Genomic DNA, 25,403 nt, shown 5'->3' with positions numbered 1-25,403 from the left:
GAAATCTCATTTAAGGGGAGAAACAATGTATATTTGGGTATTTTTTAATTTTTTTCTTGCTTTTCTAAATAATTATGTAAAAATTTTGTACAGTTTATCTCAAAATTTTAACTTCCCCCTCTCTTCCCCTCCCTTTATATCTCTCCCTCTTTCCTTCCTTCCTTTATTCCTTCCTCTCTTGTCCCTTGATATCTTCCAGCTGGGCCCTTGCATTTTTAGTAAAAGCGTCCATTATTATTTCTGCCAATATTTTGTACACAGTCTATAATTTTAGATAACACAACAGCAAGCAGATCCTATTTCTCTAATGGCTTCAGTGAAGTTCATATGTGGTGGTCCTAATACCAAACTATGACTTTGGTCCAGGTTTCATTCATATAAAACCATGGAGTTAATACTTCTTTCTTTGTCTTTTATATGCAAGTAAGACAAAAAATAATAAAAGAGCCAGAATTAAAGAAGACTCTTGCCAGGCAACTATTTATTACAAAGTAAATGGTTGAAGAGATAATCAGTAGACACCGTGTTTTTTTTTTAATACTTGACTTGCAAATTTAATTCAAATTCTGTTGGTCAATTCAAGAGGAATGAAACCAGTCATAAGGCCAACTCACATTAAAATTGGCACGGAGTTTAGGAAGTAAGTGTGAGAGTTTTAATTACGTTTTTATCACTGTTATAACTGCAATTTATTGATCAACACCAGGGAAAGCAAGAGTGACTGCTGGATCTATGACTGCTCAGCATAGTGAAAGGATGCACAAACACGGTTTCTAATACTTAAGGTTCTCAAGAAAATGTGTCATGTATACCTTATACACATTTTCAGACTTCAAACATAGTCCTTGTGGACATTGTTTCATAGTAATGAGTTCATAAAAAATAAATTTTTAGTAAAGCCAGTCTTCTCTTGCACCATTATAACCGTATACAAAGCTTGTTAAATGCATGTGTGTATACCATCTTCCACAAATAGCTGTGTATTATAAGATATGCAATTAGACTGTTGTCTAACTTTGTGCTGTCTCTCCATATCTTTTCTTTTAAATCATCCATTCTGCCACCTGCAATCTATCATCTCAATGGCGACATGCTGACTCATTATCAAATATTATCATCTTTAATAATAAAAGACATCCTGTCATAAAACATTGATCTGAATGGCTTTCAAAAGAGAAAATCATCTGGGATCTTTGTAGAATCTCCTAGATTAACACTAAGTGTAATGTTTAGTCAACAGTCTACAATTACACATTGAATGAATTAGCACTTTTTTAACATAGGAAAACACACTTGGAGCTCTTTCTGCATCACAGTTCCTCCAGCTCCAAGGCTCTATAAATATCTAGCAAGTTGTCATTTGGCAATGGAAATGTATAGATAGTAGGTCACAGAAACACAAGCAGGTTTTAAGGATTTCTTTCTAAAAAAAAAATAGATTCCCTATTACTAAGTGTTAATATGAAGTGTTTTTACATCATATGAGAATAGTGTTTGGTGAAATGATGTCCAGAAAAGATGCTGCTTGCTTTCTTTATTATCTTGGTTTCAGTATTTGCTATGGAAACTCCATCAGTCAGTAGCCTTTAAGCCCACTTGGGTGTGGTCTCTTACACTATAAATGCAGCCTTAAAGTTCAGGTACTCTCTCTCTGCTGCTGAATTCGGTTTCTGTTCTCCACTTGTGCAGAGCACTACCCTAAATAAAGAACCCTTCATTATACTTAATTCTGAGCTAGTGTGGGACTACTTTATAGAGTCCATCAACAAGTAAGTCTTCTTCATGTTCTCATTCTGGTGAGTAGAACATTAATTTAGTGCTATTATTGCTGATTCCCCACACAATCATGCGAACCCCTAATCCACAGACCCTAGGAATGTGATCTTACTTGGAAAAGAGATTTTGTAGTTCACTGACTTAAAATCTTGAAATTATGGCTCATGTGGCATTACTCAATGGGACTTTAGTCCTTTAATGCATGTCTTTGCAAGAGTGAGGAAGATTGGAATTTGACATAGAGAAAAACAAGCAACAACAACAACAAAAAAATACCTGAGGCAGAGATGGTATGATTTGACTCTAAGCCACGGACTGCCTCCAGCAACGGAAGATAGAAGAGATGGGGAAAGATTCTCTCCTTGCCTATGGAGGTACCATGAGCCTATCAGATAATTGTTTTCAAATGTCTCACAGAACTCTAACCAAACCAACCAAACAACACTCTGTTCTTTTATTCCTCAAGTTTAAGGTATCTCTATATAATGAATAAAACTGACTCTTTTCTAAATCTGTGTATAATTTACTGCTATGGGACAGGAATTGATATGGAACTCCTCCTATTGTACAAACAAGGAGGATTTTTAAAGATAAAGTGGCTTGTTCAAGGATTCTCATCTGAAATCTGAGAAGTATAATCAAGTTCAATGTATTTTCTGCAATATTTTTGTCCCCTTTTAACAAGACTTGTCTAAAAGATAGGTGAAGAGAGTTCTTAAAAATGTTTTATTTAAAAAGCAAGAACAAGAATAAATAAGAAAGAGCAAGACAGAAGCTTTTCTTTCTCAGCTGCTATCCCCATAAATGAGGGAGAAAAAGAAGTGGCCAAGGTCTTTGGTGGATGAAAGTATATGATTTTTTTAAATGATACACAGATATCCAGGGATGGAAAGATAGCTTGTTTTGCAAAGTATTTGATGTCAAAGTGTTAGGAACTGAGACGGGATCCTCCGCACAAAGCTGGTGTAAGACTGCAAGGGCCCAGAACTAGTCATTGACCAGAAAAGACAGGACAGATCTTCCTGTCTTTTCTGGCCAGAGAGTTTTGGCAAATCAGTGAACTCCAAGCTTGGTGAAAAACCTTGTCTGAAAAAATTAAGATGGATGGTCCCTATGATATGGCTCAACAAGTAAAGGCATTTATTGCCAGGCCTGCCGATTTGAGCTTAATCTCTGGAAACGACATAGAGAGAACTGGTTCCAACATGTTCTCCTTAGACCTCCTTCTGTCCTGTTGTGCAGTTAAATGGGCATGCACAGACAGGTATACACACCCACACACACACACACACAAAGGGAGAGAGAGAGACAGTCAGAAAGACAGAGAGATAAAAAGACAGAAAGACATGGAGACAAAGACACATACAAATAACAATTGAGGAAGACATTTGACACCAGTCTCCAATCTTTACATATACATAATAAACAGGTTCTTGTACATACATGCACAAACACATAAACATACAAAATAAAAATAAGTAGCAAACAACGGCAAAAACTATATCCAACAGAGAATGCTGTACCTTAAGATGACATTATACAGTTTACCATATTCACATAGGAAAACAAAATCACATATTATAAAATAACATTAACTACATTTTGAACCAGTGAACCTTTGGGATGCCATGGAAGAATACAGGAACCACAAACTCCGGTGTCCATGGGCATTCAGTGGCACTGCTGTGGTGTTGTTGATTGTACTGGTTTCCCGCCTGCACTAAAACAGCATGCTCTTTCTTACCCAGATACCCCATGTACCTTTTACAGATCCCTTCATACTCAGAAGAAGGGTAGACTTATTCTATTTCAGGATCTGTGTTATCAAGTATAAGACCACTGTTACCCAACATTCTAAAAGAGACATAGGCATATCTGACACACCAAAGTGAAAAATATTTCAAGGATCACTTTTCATTTTGCTTGAGTGGGAATTTTAAAGCTTTTATAAATATCAGCAGATCTGGAAAGAGTAATAAAAATTGCATTTTAGGATACCAGCCTCTTAGAGAAATTGGAAATAAACAATATCCAGGTATTTACTGTGAAGGTTCCAGGAAATAAAATGTTAAATGCCACGCTATTAGAAACCTGTCATCAGCAGATTGGTTTTTCTACCTTTGTGTGGTGCGTAAACACCTGAAGATAGTAAGAAACTAGAAATCATAGATGAATTTGTTTAATACTGGAACATCCCTAGAGATGACAAAAAAATTTACAAAGGACCATCGTGAGATTTGCTTTAAAATAGCCAGTTTAAATGTGCTACTGCTTAAGTGAAGCAGACATTGTGCCCACCATGTTGAAAATGTAATTGCTAGACGTGAGCATAGAATATGAGAGAAATCAGAAGTACCTGAGCTGAATTGCTACCCAAATAACTTGTTTTGATTTGAAAAATGTCAACTGTCCATTAAATCATCACTTTTTGTTTGTTCCTCTTATCTGTTCTCCTACAGAACATGTAGAAATGTACATTTGCACATATGAACACAAGACACATGGTGATTTTCCAGGCAAACCTTACAAATGATATTAATCTATTATCTATTTTTCCTAAGCAAGTTCCATATTAATATTTTTCAAAGATACATTGATACATTCAATTAATTTCATTCTCAATAATTCAGCACCAAGTTCGTACAAGAGCTCATCAACAGAGAAAAGCCTCTGCCCATAACCTACCAAGCTATGTGCAATATAATAGAATAGGCATTGTCTGCTTTTTGAATTGTAAGATCCTTTGAGATCATTATCTTTACTACTTGAACAAGACAGGTTATATATGTGTATTCTAAAGAATCTTTATAGTGTTTACTCAATTCTTATTAAAAAACAAAACAAACAAACAAACAACAACAACAACAAAACCCAAACAAGTGAATCTTGGGGAAGCTAAGATAGGATTGTTAGTCTTGAAAAGATTCTGTCCCAGAAAACAAAAGGCTGCAATTAGACAAAACATATTGTATTTGGTTGTCTGCTCTCTATTTGTCATCCATGTCCTTCCATCTGGCTCCAGTGGTCATGACCACTATTATATTCTGAGCTCTCTTAGAATCTCAGTCCTCACCCTGAACTGAGAATAGAACTTTGGTGAAGAGATTCTCCTTTGCTTGGCTTAGAACAAAAAGCTAGCTTGTCAAAATGGTAAAACTTAGAGAAGCTTTCACCCTCTTGTCCCATAACCATGTCTATGCTCCTTGGTATTTTTCTAATCTCTTTGGGGATTTTTGAAAGTGTATTACAATCTAATTTCAAATGCTGGGCTATTTTTTTCCGAACTCCAAAAGTACGGCTCTTTTACTTTTATGCTGAAAGTGTCCATCAGACTATTCAATATCATATACTCAACTTCTAAATACTGAAATTAATATCATCAGCCTCTATGATTCCCAGTAACCAAAGATCTCTTTAGTTCAATCTTTGTGACTGTTACTTGCACATCTCTCCAATTGTACCCAGTAACATCAGTATCAGGAACCCTACCATCCCTCAGAAATCAGCTGAAAATTCCTCCAGGAATTTGTTATTAGAGGTAATAACACAAAGGTTTTGAAGTATACAGTTCAGAGGTATATCACATGCATGGCGTTATGTATGAGCAAAGGATAAAAAAATGGTGTGGATTAACGTATTCAATAGATACACAAAAGGCATTGGTCAATAAAAGTGACTTAGTAACTAATGGGACCAGATAAAAAGCAATGCCTAGAGACATTTAAAATAGCCAATGTCACACACATGCAATGCAATAAAGGCAGTACCCAACGCTGAGCTTGCATATTGTGTTGCAGTAATTTTTAAATGAAGCGCACACTACCATCACAGCTAACACCTATTTGCAAGTATGTTTGCAAACACTTATATCTTAGACCCTTCACTATCTAGTCCATGTTGGTGCTTCACTTGCCAAGCTTATCTAATTTTCTCTTGTGCATGTACAAATTATTCACACAATAAAGTTAAAAGAAAATATTCATTTACTACATTAATATATACATACATAACCGAGGATGTCAAAAATGTGCATTCTTATGTTTTTTTTTTTTTTTTCTAAAACAGCTGAGTAAGAACTTCTAAGGATGGGGCCTGGATTTCTGCATTTGGAATAACGTTTCTTTTTGTTGGTATAAAAATCTAGGAAGCTTGGGAATCATTTCTCCCCTTAGGTGTTAGCAGTAGTTAATGGCTTTGCCCAAGCTGTCAGAGGCTTCACTGCGAAAGCTATTATGCTCTGGGTTGTGTAATCCAGCAGGGGTAGCAGCTGATAGCAGTTTTCCTGCATCACTCCTTCTTTCCAGGTTTAGTGGTAAGAAAGCAGCTAGTGAAAACGGAAATGATGCAAGAAAACGTGCCATCCTACAGGGAGCCGAAAGTCCAGGGTTTGTCCTTGAATCATTTTAAAATTGAATATGTTATATTAAAACAGCTTGGCTAAACATATATCTCTGGGCAGAAGTCTTAATATACAGCAAAGGCAAAGGGATGGAAGGCTGCCATGTAGATAAAATTATCATTCATGCAGGGGTTACATTATTCTTCCTCCCAGGCTGCTGAGTACAGCACGTGCTTTTGTATCTTAAGATTCAAACTTTCTAGTGTTGGAAATAGTGCTGTTTTGATCATTCAAAAACGACTTTACATTAAAGGTCAAAATGATTTGCTCTTACTTATATTCACCTACATATTAATAGGTTAAACTACAGATCGAGAGAGCAGAAATGAAATGAGTGGAGAAAGAAAAGACACCTGTGTAGGTCACCCTTATGACTGAGGCAGAAATCACACCAGACTCATTCAAACGCTGTTTTATTGAAAATGTAATCTGATAAAAAAAAAACCCATTGTTATACACTATAAAGAAATCTGAATACATTTTGGAGTCTTGCATGATTTCATTTTAATACGTTTTTTAAATAAAAGGGTTTCTTTTTTTGCATGAGTCTTTTAAAATATTCTCCAATGATACTTGATTTCCCAGGCTTGCCTCTCCTAGCTGACAATAAACTTGTGCTACTTCCTCGCACTGGGAAGTTCTACAGAGGTCTCCAAAACCAAATTCTTCACAGTACTTCATTATAGGAGATACATTTAATAAACTGAGAAAACTTTAGGAAACATACTCCTCTTTCAGAAGTCTAATTGCTAAACACTTATGTGAGGTTTAACCAGCTTTGGATTTCTATTTTGGAAGTCCTCTACATGCAATATTATTCTATTTTCCAGACGTAGAAGGATTCAGGATTGTGTTTTTATCCTATTTTATTACTAGGCTGTAGTGATATTTTGTTTATGTTTTAACAAATGAATCTTGCCTGAAGATCAGAGTGCAGAGCTAAGCCACTAGTTAGCCATAGAGGCCAGAGAGTGGTGGCACGCACCTTTAACCCCAAGACTCTGGAGACAGAAACAGAGAGGTCTCTGTTAGTTCAAGTCCACCCTGGAATACACAGAATTGAATTTGTCTAAGAGAAAACAGAGTTCACACAAAGGTGATCTCAACACTTGGGTTCAAACCCCTTTAATCCCAGTGCTAGGGAAATGGAGACAAGAGGAATGGGGCTGGAGAGAGGAAGTGAAAAGCCAGGAAGGGACAGGAGCTCAGTCTCTCTTTGGATTTTGGAAGGTGAGTAGGTAATGTGGCTGTGGCTCTTCTCTCATGTCTCTCTGATCTCTCAGACTTTCCCCCAACATCTGACTCCGGGGTTTTATTACTAAGACCTATTAGAACTTGTGCCACACTAGCCACATTGAATTTTCAAAGAATTCATGACAACATAATACTTACCTCTGCTAAGAATATAAATTAGGAGAGTCACTATAGAAGTTAGTATGATGCTTCCACACTAACACACCAAGGTGGAAATATGCCAAGAAAACCCAGTGACCAGTATAATGCTGCCAAATTGTATAACAAAGGTGTGATGAAAATTCCCCAACCACAAAACAGGAAAAACATAAAATAAAAACGTAAGTAAGAATTCTGAACTAATCACTAAAGAGAGTTATTTCAAAAGAAGAGACAGTTCTTTTCTCTGAAAGAAAATTCCACAGATATACTAAATCCATACAAAAAAAGGTAAAATATTCCAGGATAGTATATAAGTATTTAAAACCAGTATCCTGTCATTTATGAAATGCCTTTCTATTAGTGGAAAATACATCAAAAATGACTCCCTGTTGTGGTTTGGATGAGAAGGACTTGTATAGGCTTATAGTTTATAATGCTACGTCATTAGGGGCTACCACTACTTGAGATGGATTTAGAGATGTGTCCTGGTTGGATTAGGATGGCTATGTTGGAGGAAGTGTGTGTCTAGGGGTAGGCTTTGTGGTTTCAAAAGCCCAAGCCAGTCCAATTTTGTCTCTTCTTGCTACCTCTGGATTCAAACATACAACTCTCAACTACTTCTTGAACACCACTTCTACCTGTATGCTGACACACTCCACCATGATGAAAATGAACAAAATTTCTGAAATAGTAAGCAAGCCTCAGTTAAACGCTTTCTTTTATAAGAATTGCAGTGGTCACTGGGTTCTTCACACCAGGAAAACACTGAATAAGACACTGCCCTAGCACTGTATTATGTAAGAGCAATGTCAGTATATACATGTATCAATAAAGATGGTCACTGTGAAGACAAAATGTGTTAGTTTGAAGTATTTATATGCAAGTTGGTATAATATATAGTGACAGAATATAAACATTAGACAAATGACAATGATTTTAATGAGACAACTATGGTTAGTAAATAAGCAGAAAACATTGAAAAGAATCAAAAATAATTATAAACAAAGAAATTTGAGTTATAAAAAATAAAACAGCTATGAATTACTAAAAGTAAATTACTACATAGTAGACTTTAAGCAGGGGATTATAAATTTTATTTAAAATAAAATTGAACTAAATCTGGGGGGATCAACTAACCACTAAAGGTCTTTTGAAACACTGTATTGAAATCTAATACTGTAGATGCCTCATCAAGATATACATACATGAAAAAATTTTAAATGGAGTCACCATATAATGGAGGAGACAGTACCCCAACTAGACAATCTTACCCCAACAAATAAAGCCTCCAGTTCTTAGAATGTCTTATTTCTTTTTTTTTTATTTATTTATTAAAGATTTCTGCCTTCTCCCCGCCACCACCTCCCATTTCTCTCCCCCTGCCCCATCAAGTCCGCCTCCCTCATCATCCCTAAGAGTAATCCGGGTTCCCTGCCCTGTGGGAAGTGCAAGGACCACCCACCTCCATCCAGGTCTAGTAAGGTGAGCATCCAAACTGCCTAGGCTCCCACAAAGCCAGTACGTGCAGTAGGATCAAAAACCCATTGCCATTGTTGATGAATCATTGGCCAATGGGATCCCATAAAACCATCCATACCTCACATGCAACTGTTAATGCTCTTACTCTTACATAACCTGATAGTGAGATCATATTACTGAAGACAAGACTTATGTCCTCAAACAGAGAAATAGAGCTTGTGGCTAACTAGAATGTTTATTTCTATAGACTGACCTTTATGATTCTAGAAAGAGTTTTGCATGCTACCAAAGGAAAAAAATAATTTCCAGTTTAATGTGGAGATAGTAAGGATATGAGAGTGAATATGGTCAAATTGCATAACATACTAGAATAAAAATGTCTTTTTTGAGGTACACTGCTACAAATAATAAACACATGTTAATTAGAAGATCCATCATTTCAGTTTTCAATCATAAAATGTATAGACACAGAAAAATTATGTAAAATCATCCTCAAACTTGTACTTGAAAAATACACCTATAAAATACTAATCATAAACATCCTAGGGTGATTATATTAATATCAAACAAGATGGAATTTAGAACTATAATATTGTCAATAATAAAGAAGATAGTCTCATAACAATGAAAAGGTCAATTGAGTAAGAAGACAAAATAAAATTATATTAACAATCCCCAGGGGTATTTCTGGCAGCACTACAACTTGATTTTTCTTTTAGTAGCTAGATAAATGGAAAGAAGCAACAAATTGCCCTATCATTTAACAGAAGAATTCTATATAAATCAACAACATTCATTCATGTTAAAAATTTAGGAAACTATGAATAGATTTTTTTTCTTCACTGAGGTGAACTCAACTATGAAAACATGTTTTGGTTGCTATTATACTTGTCAAAAGACTGTCTTTTACTTAAAATCCAACACCAAGCAAGGTGATCATTTAACTATATCCGCACTCTGCTTCCTACCCTACTGAGCGTAAGTCAGCATTAATAAAAACTTCAGATTAGATACGATGATGTACAGTGCCTCACTCCATGATGGGATGATGCTGCACATCAAAGGTGCGCAGAGAAATATGTGAAGTTAGCATCCCCTCATGAACTTTCTCACAGTCTGCTGCCATGTGTGCTCAGATGACCTTAAGAAATGGATGAGGAGCTGGGCGGTGGTGGCACAAGCCTTTAATCCCAGCACTTGGGAGACAGAGGCAGGTGGATCTCTGTGAGTTCAAGGCCAGCCTGGTCTACAAAGGGAGTTCCAAGACAGGCTCCAAAGCTACAGAGAAACCCTGTCTCGAAAAACCAAAAAAAAAAAAAAAAAAAAAAAAAAAATGGATGAGGAATTATCATGAGAAGACGTAACATTTTATACTGTGCCTAAGATAGTGATAGCATAAGATAAGTCATTTAGCAAACTTGGAAATAAAAGTTTGAAATGTATATTTAATTTAGTTTAATCATGTGCCAGTAATAATCAGTTTTGGGGCAGTGAGTTGGTTCAGCTACTGAAAGTGCTTGTTGTCAAACATGATGACCAAGATTGATCCCCAAAATGCACACGATGGAAATAGAGAACTGATTACTCACTACGAGAATTTATTTTCTGTCCTGGGGCACTGGACAAACACACACACACACACACACACACACACACTTAAAAAAACGAATACAAAAAAATAGCAAACTGTCACTTTAAACATCTCCCAATTCACATAAATGAAAGTTTCTGCCTTTTCCATGTTCTTCTGAGATGGGCACATAGTTGTCTTCTCTTTGAACTCCACTGATTCCTGTTTCAGAAAGTCCTTTCTGCACCTGACTCTGATCTCCTCATGATGTGAGATGAAGAGCCTGGCATAATCCCACACTGCTGACAGCTGGAACATGTCCTTGGCCCCTGTGAGAAACTACTGCTTTTTTTCCTTATTGGGTTTTTTTCATTTATTTTTCAAAGTCTCTCCCACTGGCAATCTCAAACTTTAATTCGCCTGATGTAAAGGGCGATTTCCTATAAGAACTCTTAAACTCAACATTGACTCATATAATACACGGGTACCTCTGCCATATTAGAAATAGCATTGGCTGCCACTATTTTCAGTGGATTTCTGTTACTCTAACGAACATAAATCTTCACACATGAGTCCAGGCATGCCTCATCTATCGCTTTATATTAAGGATATCACTCTCTCCTCTTTTCAAATACTATGCTTACTTTAGGTTGGCAGTAATAGTTTTAATTTAAGACAATCATCATTGAGAATTTTGAATATTTTCATATTTTTGTTACTTTTCTCATATCTTTGAACATATGTCTGAGAGAAACATCTTAATGAAGATCCTATTTGGGCTCCTGGCTTATGAGAGTGCATGTTCTATATTGCGGGGTAGGTACAGCAACAGGTTCTTCAAGTGACTGGACACATTGTTTCTGAAGTCAATGAGGAGAGAAGTAAATACTGGAGTAAATCTGGCTTTGTGATTGCATTTGAGACCTACCGCCCATTTTCCTAAATGGCCCCAATCTCAAACTATCTTCTACTACGTATGTATATTTTAACATATAGATTTGTGCCGCTGACAACTTGGTTCAAAAATGCATCTTTCTCCAGTGGCTAGTTTTTATGCAGAAATCCATAAGTAGTAAAAGTACTGAGAAGAAATCATTGCAAATGCTCAGTTATGAATGAATCTTCTGCATCAATCTTGTCTCATCTAGGTAGCAGCATCACCACAGAAGAGAGGTCTTAGGAAACACATGAGTTGGCAGATGGAGAGGAATACTGAAATACTGACTTCTGGCATGACATGATGTCCCATACATTGGCTAACAGAAAGTATGATAAAGGTACCAACGAAAGAAATCAGCAAAAAAACTCAGTCTAGACAAAATTTCAGCATGGAATGAGGAAAGAGCCCCTGAAGCTCACACGTGAGTAGGCAGGATTGGTAGCATCTTGTTACCTAGGGAGGGAGAGTCACTCTCCTTTGGTTATGTGGCTTCTGGTGGGTTGCCCATGATCCAATATTTGACCCTGTCTCCATACACAAATGGGCAGAATTAACTGGACTCGGGGGCTATTAATAACGAAATAATACAAATACTAAACCAAAAAAAGAATAGAATCATGGTATTAGCAGGGAGGGGAGTGTGGGAACAATCAGGAGTTAGAGGGAGGTAATGATGGAAGTTGGTGGGAAGCAATGCTGGATAGAGATAATCAAAATACATTATATATGTATATGTATATATATATATATATATATATACATATGTATGTATCTATGTATGGCAGTTTATAATAAATAAGTCATCATTTAAAATCCTCATGGATTTAAACATTTCTCTGGAGAAAGAACTTCCTTAAGTTTCAGGAAATTCTATATTTAAAAGAAAAGAAAGGATATTCCCACAAGTCAGTAAGCCTATCCTGCTGTTTAACTCACCTTCTACAGTAGTAAAGAGCTTTCCAATCTTCTTTTTTTGTCAAAAAGTGAAGGTAGCAATCTCACTTGGGGTGGAGTGCAGCATTTGACTCTTAAAAGAAGTCATTTAGGTGGAAAACAATTTCTGGTAGTGTTTAATAGTTCATTAACTTTTATTAGTCAGATGCAATAAGAGTTCGTTTAATAAGAATAAAGTACTTTTATTTTTAAATCGAAGAGAAAAATATTTAAAAATACAAAAATTATAATGTGGAAAGACAATAAAATGTGTTAGTGGGGTTTTTCTGGTGTTCATTCTGTATTTTAATTTTTAAGCTGAATGAGAAGAGAAGAGAAAAGGATGCACGAGGAAAGCCTGAGTCTAAAGTGGATGCTGAGAAGCAGGCGAGGGCATAATTGATCAGGTAGAAGAGTGTGTTGCAATGAGAAAGAACACAAAGAATGACCCTGAAAGGGAACACCTAATGTGGAGTTTGCAATATTAAAGCGAAACAAAGAAGAGACCATTGTCTGGTTGTGTGTGTGTGTACAAGTACCACCAAGGAATGACTGATTAGTTTCTGAGGCCAGATAGATAGGACAAATTCAGTATACTACCACTGTAGACAATGGTTTTAAGTGTCTGTAAGAACATTTGAAAGATGGATTGTTCAGGATTTTGTTTTTATGTAGAATGAGATCACTGATCCTTCAGGATGGCGTGATACTAAACCAAAAAACACTGGCTCTCTCCTCATAATGGTATTTTCCAAACTAATTACCACCTTGTTCACTGGTATTAGAAGAAAACAAATATAGCTTGAATGCTTAGAAAATGATTCAAGTAATGACATCATTAATTAAGGGATGTTTCTCTTTACTCTATTTACATGATAGTAAAGATTTTATTTTTGTTCATTTTATTCACTTTATGTGTTTCTTGGCCTGTATACAGCAATGTTCCTAGTATTGATCACCTTAACCGCTCATTTGATTTTGCCTGTGCAAACAGGCCAAAAGGGAAATTGCAAATTATCTCCTCATTCCAAAGTTCTTATCTGAAAAGCAGCAATTGGTTAGTATTCAAGTATTACTTTTTTAAGTGGTCCTCCTCTGGTTCTTTTAATTCTGGTAAACATTTTTAATATGCTCAGATCACTAACTATTCCTGCTGTGTAATCTTCTACCTACCTACCCCAGGTCTTCCACTGTCTTCTTTAGGCTTTTGAGCTCTATGCAGAAAGATCCAATCATTAAGAGTATTAAAGATGTTGTAGCAAGATTGATATCTCTGCTGGAAATGCTGCTTGATTAGAGAAAAGGGAGAGATTTTTCATTGGGAGTCTTGCTCCTGGAAACCACAACGGGGCTGCATGTTATGCTGCTTTGTGTTGTTGCAATGCATGTATTTTAGGTTAAGCTGATTAGAAATTAGAGGGTCACACCTGCCTGTTATATTTCCCCTTTTGAGATATAAATTCTATAACTGTGCATAACCCCAAAAGGATGTTGAGAGTAGAGAAAAATTTTTCTTTTGACTTTCAAAGGACTTCAAGAAAGGAAGGTTCTGCTTCCTCGATGAATATACTGTTTTTTACATATACTGAGAAAATAGAAAATAATTCTTTGATCTACTTAACTTTTTGATAGCCTATTATTTATTTAATTTTAGGATACTTTGTTTTCTAGAATAACCAACTAATAAAGACATCAGTACTTTAAAATAGGACACAACTTTAAATACCTTCTAGGTCTAATATTTCCTTTGAAACCTGATGGAGAAAATGCTGAAAAGGGAAATTTGGGGACTGGAAGCAATTGCTGGAACAGCAGCCCCTCTTAGTAAAGCATATGAAAGTGATGAAACTCTACAGTAAACAGGAAAGATAGTAAATCAATGTACAGAATAGCAAAACCATAATGAAAAATATCTTTCGTAACAGAAAAAAATTCTCAGGGTTCTTCTGTCCTACTTTGGAGTTTTGTTAGTTCATGTTAATTGTAAAAAGTAATTGGTTTCTTTATGACATTTTAATATATGCATATAAGGGATATTGATCATAGTTATCCCATCTTTTATCTTTTCTTATCTACCTATGAGAAAAATGATGTTTTACAAAGTAATTATAATGGTAAATGTGATCAAAGCATATATATACATCTATGAAACCTATTATATACACAGCGGAAGCTATTTTTTTGTACAAGTAATATGCACTTATAAATATGTTATGAATTTGCAGACTTTGGTGGAATATTTTGTAGACAAAATGCTAAAAATGTTAATTAGCTTATTTAAAAGAGACCGGCTGAACTTCAATGACAAAAAGAATTATTCATTTTAGAAGCCCAATTTAATGAAATTTAGTCCCTACGGATTCCTAGTTAGAAATCACAACCACTTACTTACTAATCCTTTCTTTCAGTGAAGGAAATGATTCTCACAGTACATGCTGTCTAGTACAAAAATCAACAGACATAAGGACAAAGTGCAGTGGGACCACCTGCTTGCATAGGTCCAGTTGTGAAAATTTACATACTATTCATTAGGTTCCGTATCACTGGAAACAGGCAAAATAGACTTAGTAGTGAGAAGGGAGCTTATACGCCTTTTCTATATCCATATAAAAAAATGTGCCCACTCATACATAGCACAAAATGAGATAAATTTTAAATGTCTGGAGATTATACTAAGACATATAAAACCCTTTCAGATTAAACTTCTAGATATTCCTTACAGTCTGGTCCCATATAGGGATGTTAAGCACTCTGATGGTCCTGTTGTTCTATTGTTATTATGTGAGTTATGTGTAAAAACACTTGCTGAGGACAGCAGGCATGTGCAAGGAGCTAGAGCAGTCCTAAAGGAAAGATGAAGATCAATGAAGTAGGATATATGGCAATAAAATGAACGCCCACCATCTAAATAGTCTGAATTCTAAGCAAACACTAGCAGCAGACACATGGTATAGAAAGGGCATATTCTACTTGTCAGGCATCTCATGTCTTATCATTAACTTCAACAATTAAAGTACTGAGCAGTGAATAAATGCTATCTATGATTACACATCAAACTCCATAGCAACAGCTTAATCTTATTATCACACTTAATTTTAAGGCATCAACACAAATTCAAAAATAAGGCAGCAAACCCCAAAGTCGTTAAAAAATGAACTCAGTGGGTGCTATTCTGATCCGATGATCTAAAACCTAAGTTTTCATTCATATGTGTTTGTTTGTTTACTTGTTTACTTATTTTCTATTTTATCAAGCCTTTTGGCTCTGGCAGAGAAAAGTATCCATTCCTCACTGTTCCTTGGCAGGAACAGTATAGACATTGACTATGGGATGGCCTACGTTGTTCAGAGTCTTACAGAAGACACAGTGGGAGTGTAGAGAAGTGGGTTCACTCTACATATTGTGTTCCAGTTTGAACCAAATTGAATGTGAAGTATCTTTTCTTGCATAGAATATAGTATTAAGTTGATAGCAGGACAGAACTTCTTAACTTGTTTTCATATTATTGTTGCTGGTCATTTTGGGGATGATGAGAACTGGTTATACTGTGGATACTGAGTAATGGGTTCTTTGCCTCACCAATGTTTCAAACACAGATGCTTCATATGTGTGTAATATAATAAGAAAAGACCTTGAAAATCTTAATCTAACAAAAGAATTATAGAAGGAGTCAAAGTAACCAGAATACATTATCTGTAGACATAGTGATGCCATGATAAAACCTGTTTCTAGGCATTATTAATAAATGCTAATTTTTGATGAATGTATGGCTGAGATATATACAAACTGCTTTCATCCAGAAAAATTCATAGAGTCAGTACTACTGGGAGTTGCGAGAAACAAAACAAAACAAAATGAAACAAAACCAGACAAAAATCAGATGAGATGTGCAAAGTGATTCTGTAATCTCTTTAGTCCAAAAAGTTATCTGCATATTTAAATGACAGAGTGAAATGTCCTGTTTTAAGGACTGGATAAATAGAGAACATTCATACATCTGGGCAGCCTTCAAATGAAGTTGACTACATTCAAGTTAATTGCTAGTGTCCTCTAATATTAGAAGATCGGTGTGCCTCGGCATTCTTGCTCCAGCTGTGAAATCATGATACATTATCAATGCATCCTGGGTAAGAAAGGCACCTCCAGCTTTAATTCCTCGATGTAGACAAGACAATAAATAATTTATATAATCAACATTTCTTCTTAGCAATATTCAGAAAATAAACTCACACCCTAAAACAACATTGCTATAGTCAAAGAAAAAAATAACATTTGAATAAAGACTAATGCAGCTTTCAAAGTATTTCTTAAACTGATTCATTATCTCTGAGATGCACAGGTACTGAAGTATTTGTGGGTGTTTCGAAATGACCTGCTTTTCATGGACATCAAACTTTTGATCTATCTACAGAAAACAATGGATTGATAGCTGCTATCAAATTTGATAGCAGATTCTGATACAAAAAATTTTCGTGCTGTGAAATTTGAGCTGCCTGTCACTTACATTATATTATGTCACATCTCACAATGACATACTGCCATGTGACATAAGGTAGATCAAAATTTAGACAACTGCAATTCATAACTAAACAAGAGAGTCGTTTCTTTCCAAAAGGTTTCCCACGGAAAGGGAAGGAATCCGTTCACTAAGGTCATCTATAGCATTGATAGCACTGGCCTACCCATGCTGCCTACCTCACTCTGTATTTACTGAATCTGACTTTCATAAAATCATCCTTCCTCTGCTTCTTCTGACTGTGATGGAGCTAATCAAGGAATTCCAGTAGACAGAGAGGTCTTAGTAGCAAAGGGCTTATGGTAGCCTAAAAAATGAGTGTGAATTAAAGGTTCGTTCACCTTTGCAAAGCTGTGGACAAATGGTCTTAAACGATTGTTGATGAGACGGTGTGCCTATGAAACCAAGATGAAGGCACTTCATTGGAAGCATAGATTTTCATGGGAACTGTGGGTTGCTATCCAGTATCTACTTTTCCATGGCCAGGTTACATCCAGAGAACAATTATCACAATGGAGTAGCTGATCAGTCAGGTCAGTTCCATAATCTAGTCCTAGTCCAAACATAGCCATGCTTTGCAGAGCTGATACAGCATATATGATAGACAAGTCTTCTCATTTTATAGGATGAGCCATGCGATGTATGCAGATCTTCCCATCTGAAAGCAAGCTTTTGTGCTCTTTAGCAAGCAAGCATGTGACAAAAAGCAGAGGGTGAGGGGAAGACCATATCCTGAAACATCCCTCTACCACAAGGCACCAAGCATTAGACAACTTCCTTGAGCATTGCATGTATTTGGTTCTAAAGCCCATTTCTATTTATGGTATAGATATTTCAAATAGGAATTCTACAACTTACAAGCTTAGCTTGGTGAATTCTTTGTTCTCAGTAGTGTCCTTTGAGGAAAGTTCTTCTGGATGCCGCTACATTAAATGCTTTCACTTCTTTTTCTTCAGTCACAGTGATCATTTTTTGAAATTAGTCATTGAAAATTGTCTGCTCTGATTCTATCATTCTATCATGCTTTAAACATTTCTTTCCTTTCTCACAAGCTCTGTGTGTGTGTGTATGAATATGTGAAAGACGAAAACTATAAGCACTATAAGTCAGTATGTATAATTCTAGACTTGCATCCAAGACTATTTATGAGATTCCCACTTTCTTCAACTTTTATCTGAATCGTAAGTTTTCCCTTTATACTATGTCTTCTGTCTTCCACAGTAATGTAATTTTTTTTTGCTTCTATAATCTTAACACCAAATAGACAAAAAGGTGAAGCTCTCAAGGATTCTAGAGCTCATTAGGAAATGATAACCTCTCCCTGTTAATCATTATGACTGTGTTTTAGAAGCAGTCTTCTGAGTTACACTGGCTCACTTAATAGAATTTGCAGCATTCCTAACATGGAATTTTCTTCTTATAACCTGAGCATTCCTGTGGAAGGAATCACAACCCATATAATTAAGCCATTTAACTCCCTGATGCTCTGTAGGAAGACAATCAGAGGTGGCGATATATAAGGCCTGACTCTTTATATCACCTGGTTTTATGTCAACTTGACATAAACTAGAGACAGACAAGAGGCCAAGGACAATGGCACGGGGTGTTGATTCTACTTCAGGTTCTGGCTTTGTGGGAGCCTAGACAGTTTGGATGTTCAACTTCCTAGATCTGGATGGAGGGGGGAGGACCTTGGACTTTCCACAGGGCAGGGAACCCTGACTGCTCCTGGGACTGGAGAGGGAGGAGAAGAGGAGTGGGAGGGAGGGGGAGAGGGGTGGGAGAAGGGGGAGGGAAAGGGGAGGCGGGGAGGAGGCGGAAAATTTTTTTTTCAATAAAAAAAAAAAAAGAAAGAAACTTCAATTGAGAAAATGTCTCCAAAAGATAGGAATGTAGGAATTATCTTAATTAATTAGTGATTGATGGGGAAGACTCAGTTGTGGGCAGCACCATCCCTGAGTTGATAGTCCTAGGTTCTATAAGAAACAAATGAGCAAGCCATGAGGAGGAAACCAGTAAACAACATGCTTCCATGGTCTCTGCATCAGCTGCTTCCTCCACACTCCTACCTGGTTTTGAGTCCCTGCCTTGTCTTCCAACAATGAACTGTGACTTGGAATATGTAAACCAAATAAACCTTCTTCCCCAAAATGCTTTTGGACATAGTGTTTCATCACAGCAATAGAAACTCCAAGACGGTACTTTATAAGGTTGTTTATATTTGATTTTGGAAATTCTGATGCCATTTTACCCCTTTAAATACAAACCTACTTAATTGTTGAAATTAAAGTATATTGAGATTAAAAGGGAATATTTCAAAATAAGATTCCTGAGCTATTGTGATTTTTTTCAAACATATTCCTAACATAAATCACTGTTTTTCCTCATACAAGGATGTTTTACTAGGTTCCACATGGATTATTGTTAAGCAAATTCTCAGATTATTGCCAGTATATATTTATTCTACAAATGATGTCTTTCATGTGAAGTGTGTGTGTGTGTGATATAATTAACCTATATTCAAATTCCTATTGTTTTGTTTTTGGCACCTACCTTTAATCTACTTCTTTTCAGATAGTTCTACCTGTACTTTTCTTATACACACACACACATATATATGCACATAAAACTAAATGATTAAAACACAAAATATGTCAGTTTCAAAAGATATGGATGAGACAAGAAATCAGATATCCACACTCATTAAAAACACCCCTACCTTCTGTAAATAGCACTGTACTCTTAAGAATCCAAAACCCCAATAAAAGAAATTCTCAGAGACTAAAACTCCTAGTCATGTGCTAAAACCTATGATTAATAAATGCTTCAATGATCCATTTCCATGAGAACCTTGCATAGGTAAGATTTGAATTTTATAATCTCTTGTTTCATTTAATATTGGAAATTGTATTTTGAGAGTTAGGCCTGGAGCTCAAAAAGACAGAATTTACCTTGTATGCATGATCTCGGTTCAATCAATAGTAATGACAAAAAAGTACTTTTTATGGAAAAAAAGTAACTCTTTGCTAGTAGTACATTGGTTACTTTCAAGGATATTGTGTAAAGGAACTAAGGTACTGATTAATACTATAAAAGCAACGATTCCCTTTGAAATGTGTATCTTTTAACTTGTAGTATGTCTACACTTTATGTCACTCAGTGTGTTTATCTTGATTATATCATCTCTGCCAGTAATTTTATTATGATTAAGTTCTTGTAGTTTTCCTTCAGATCTGTTCATAAATAAATGCACAGTTCTTGGTTTTAATCGTTGAAATATTTAAGATTTAATTTTTTAAATTCTCTCATGTTTAAGATCCCCGAGCTATTTTAATTTTTTTTTTTTGTCAGCTTGACACAAACTTAGACATATCTGCAAAGGAAGCATCTAAATTGATAATTGATTCCATAAGATTGCCTTCTAGGCAACTCTTTGGTGACTTTTTGATTTATTATTGATATGGAAGGTTACACCCCACTGAGAGGATACACCTAGGGACTAGAGGAAAGCAGCCTTAGTAGCCAGGGGGTACAATCTAGTTCAGGACGGTATGGCCACAGACCTGAAGCTAAGTCCATAGCTTGTTACATGTGTACTTGATACACCTATTGATATCAAGGTAAAGAGAACATCTGTGTGACTCAGGACTTTTACATTTAGGTTTAACTCACTGTAAATCATTAAGACTTCAGGTTGTTATTTCTGAACAGCATAGGAATACTGTTGATATAGAACCAGTACTATAAAATCTTATCATCTATCACTTGCTTCTATCTATCTACAATTAATCTATATCTATCTATCTATCATCTATCTATCTATCTATCTATCTATCTAGCTAGCTAGCTAGCTAGCTAGCTATATACCATCTATCTATCTATATATTTAGAGAGGACAGAGAACAATTTGTGAGAATCAGTTTTTTTCTTTCTACTGTATCAGTTGAGGAGAGCAAACTCAAGCGCTCTGACTGAGACATAGACACTTTTACTCATTAAACAAAATAATAAACCACTTTGAGTGTTTTTTCTTCCTTTTAATGCATGCTAGATGTTTAAGATTTCTAAAACTTTTAAAAAAATGTCATTTAATTTAGTGGTAAACTTTTAGGATCTTAATGACTCCATACTATTGTAACAAATAAAAAAGTCACCATGAGCACGAGACCTCCAGAGTCCACACTAATGTAAGGCATATTGTAGATGCTCACTGAGTAGTCAGCATAATCACCACATTGTGCTATCTGATTATATACATGCAATAGACAATTTCATTTTGTCTTTTTTTAAATTTCTGGTTTCACCCAAACTGATATTGGGACACCTTTAACCAGTATTTAGCTGGAGCTATATAAACTCTTATAATTTGAAAAATAAAAACACATCCGAAGAAAAGGAGAAAGTAAAATATGAGCAATTTTTTAAAGCAATGATTCCAGGAATCAGGTTTTCAAAGACAGTTGGTGACTGGTAAGAATGCAATCACTATCTGTGCTGGTTTCCTCCTCTGCAATGCACAGAGCAAATGACAGATGGAAGGTTATAAAGTATTAGAAAAAATATTCACAGATATTAACCATGTGTCACTTGAAAATAAAATGCTATCGAAAGAGTACGTGTTTATCCTAAAATCATCACATACTCTGAAATTCTAATATCACGAGAATTATAAACTCCCAAAAATAAATGGACTTGATTCATAATCTTTATAATCGTGGCTTGTATTTTCCAAACAAACTAGATTTAGGCCATATGACATTACTTGTTTCATACTTTAAATCTAGTTCTTGTAAATGTCACCCTCCTCTTTATGGAGGGTGTGAGACAGGGTCAAACACTAAGGTCAAAGCACATTGGATCTCCTAGACTGCATCTATGAGCTGCAGTAGTGATGCCTATCTTTAGTTGCCTTGGGCCCTAGTCAAGTGTGTGTTATGGATGAGCACAACCCTCTCAGACTTTTTCCATGAGTGCTGGAGATTAAATCTCAGGCTCTTGTGCATGTGCAGAAAACACTATGACTAGAAGTGATGACGATTCATCACCCCAGCTGCCATTTTAAGTTTTTTTTTTTTGAAAGATTTTGAAATATGCTGGTATAATTTTTTATGTGTATTCCTGATATATGTACTAATTGTTTAATTACTTTTCTGTATTAAACTGTGTACTCCTGCAAGCCATTCTTCAGTGTGTAGGTTACACTTAATATCCTATAATAAACATCAAAATAAGATATAAACCTATCAGTATAGCAGGGACTTTACCTTTTCTTTTTTTCTTCAGCTGGAAAAGTCTTGTGGTCCTGTAGGTTATTTCCAACCTGGAAGATCTCCTGACACTTTTACATTTAAAACAATGTTGGCTGATTGTTTTATCCTTTATTTGAATCACTTATATATCAGTACTTTCTACACTAAATATGCAAGAATTGAGAAATTTTACTTCTTCAGAACTCTTCTCTTCTGAAACATCTTTCTGACAAATAAAAAATTGAATCAAACAATTTAATATCTTAAGAAAATTCTTTCGTTTCCTTTACTGCATCCATAGAAGATATGCAGAATTACTAAACTCTGAAATATTGGGAACACCTGCCATTGGCTTTTTGAGTTCTTCTAGGATATGAGGGCAATTTAATCCCTTAATAGGTCAAGAATTCTGCCACAAGTTGGTGAGAAAGGCTTTAATCTTACAGAGCAGTAAGATCTTTTAATCATACCCTCTAGTATGTTAATATATGATGATGCTATTCTCTAATTTCTGGAGCAAATATCACTTCCATATATATGCTTGATTTGTCTTAAAAACTGTGAACAAAAACAAAGTATATTGGCTTACTGTGGAACAATCCTTCTCTACAATATCAACATGCATTACTTTCAGTAGTTAATAAATACTTACAGGTCAAGAGCTGGGCAGGAAGTTAAATCGTAAAGTCAATTTGAGAATGATGGGAAGAAGGATGGCAGAGGCAGGAGATATGCCAGTCAGAAGCTGTGCAAGCTAGATGTTCATAAAATGAGGGAACAAGACTTGAGACACATGACAAAGCATAAATAGAAATATGGGCCAATTTAAACTGTAACAGTTAGCTAGTAACAAGCCTAGGCTATCAGCCGAGCATTTAAAATTCATATTCAGTCTCTGAGTCAGTTGTTTGGGAGTGGATGGTAGGGACAAGGAATGTCCATTTACATTGGCTGCTAAATCAACGACAGGTACTCCTCTTGGCATTTCACTCCATTATTCCATGTGTTCATCCTGGCAATTCCTTTTCAACAGAGTACCAAACAGTTATGTCCTATTACACAATGTTAAAGGCTTATCTAAGCACCTTTTATATAGTGATCTGAAGCTTGTAATCTTCCTTCTAATTGGACAATTTTGTACACTCAGTGTATTAGAATAGTTTAATCTTACTACTCTAGCGATAACAGTTTCATTGAAGATGTGTAGAAGGTGAATTCTTTGGGTTGAGGTGAGAGAAATCAAAAGGTGACCTTCAATAAACTAGTACAGACTAACCTACGTAAATAAGAGAAGTTGTAGAAATTGGCTGTTCTCGGTCTACTGTGCAAAGATTCACTTTGTTTTCCAAATCACTACAATAAGCAGCCTCAACAGTCAGATAACAATACAGTCAAGCAAAAGATGGAAGTAATTCTAGTAAACAAGCTTTGGGTATGAAACCAAAGCTAATGGTCATCGTATTACTACCTTCCTTTATAGAGTTCATCATCCATTCTCCCTTCATAGCATCTGTAGGTGCTGTTGACTAGGCAGTAAATATACAATGTACCCAGTTTCATACACAGAAATACCCTTTCCATGAGCTAGAAGGCCTCTACAAATATTACCTAAAACCTTCCTTAATTAATAAAACAACCTTGCATAGAGATAGAAGAGTCACGAATTATGCATAATCAGACTAGATCACAACTATGACGTTTTCATAAGAAAAACAGGATTGCCATTTACAACACACACACTGTGTGGTAACTGAAATCACCATATCTATGGGTTACTGTGATACTATAAAGGACTCATCAACATATTTTGACATTGCACATTAATTAAAGTGCTTCAGCATCCCTCCTCTAGACTTTCTCATGATGGAAACATCAATATGAATTTCAGGAGAGAATCAGCTGTCCCTGACTATAGATTGATATCATCACTCCGACGAGTCAAATTATTTCTTAAGATGGAAATGATGGACTCAATGAAACCTAACTCTTTTTTATGTAGGGCTAGGTTCACAAATTGGGTAAGGTCTAAGAGGAAACTTTTATGACAGTATAGTAGTAGAATGAGGATCATTCCACTCTAAATCAGTGTACTCTGCAGAACAGCCTATGAATTTCTACACGATATGACAAATACACCCGTTAAATTATGGCATCCTCTCTGAGAATTCAATTGGTATTCAAAAAGTGAATCCCGAGGAGAACAGAATACACTATATAGGAGGGAAAGTCAATATCCATTTTATTGACTACGTTATTCCCAACTCACAGAGCACTCTCTGACATGTGTGAGCCACAAAATAAATGGATATCAAATAAATGAATGATTGAATAAAGATACGATATATTATTAATAACTTTAGTGTATGTGAAAGAGACATTTCTTGATTCACGTCTGACTGAGCAGGAACCATGAGGCACTGCAAAGGAAAGCAAGCAGGGCAAACTTCACAAAACCTGATAATAATAGAGAGGAGGAAAAACAGGATCCTTGAGTTATTCTTATCAATGATGAGAAAATAACTAGATAGAGAAGACAAAGAGTGGAAAGTTTATATTCCAGGAAAAATGAAGGGGAAGGAATTTGATGTCTAACTTGTTTGGTGTTTTTGAAACTAAAGAATGAATCAAGTGTTTATGGGCAGAATGATAGAAAATAGAATTGTTTTTGAAACCAATTGTGTAGTCATAACTTAGAATGAAATAGAATAGATTTTTCTTTGGTTTTAACTCTTCTTAACTTACATAGTGTCCTTAACTGAAATTTATAAATCATAAGTAGTTTGTTATCAACAACATGCCGCTGATAAAAAACAATAAACAATAAATAATGAATTCCTAAAGAAGACTTTTCAGCTTTATACATAATCGTATTTTATGTATTAGAGATACCGTGAATTTCTCCGTGAAAACTGAGCCTTGCATTTTATGATTGAAGAGGAAGTCCCATATTCTTTATGACCAATGGCTGAAAATAAATAGAAATAACAATTTCTTGTTTTGGTGGGTATGCTATCTGAATGACTACAATATAAATGAGTTCAGTGTCCCCATAGTGGGATATAAGAAAAGATATCCATTATCATATCCACACAGCTACAATGTAGGTACATTGCCTGGGGGAAAAACAGTAACAATGTATGTGCTAT

General features: G+C 35.6%; 1 protein-coding gene across 8 annotated transcripts in view; it reads right to left on the bottom strand.

The window, feature by feature from the left end:
• Positions 1-25,403, bottom strand: part of Cdh8 (cadherin 8) — a 334,430-nt gene that overhangs the window by 15,828 nt on the left and 293,199 nt on the right. The window lies entirely within an intron of this gene.

The sequence above is a fragment of the Chionomys nivalis genome, chromosome 21 (genome assembly GCF_950005125.1).
Source record: "Chionomys nivalis chromosome 21, mChiNiv1.1, whole genome shotgun sequence".
Classification (NCBI taxonomy): domain Eukaryota; kingdom Metazoa; phylum Chordata; class Mammalia; order Rodentia; family Cricetidae; genus Chionomys; species Chionomys nivalis.
The sequence above is the reverse complement of the archived record's forward strand: the minus strand, read 5'-3'. Positions and strand labels throughout refer to the sequence as shown.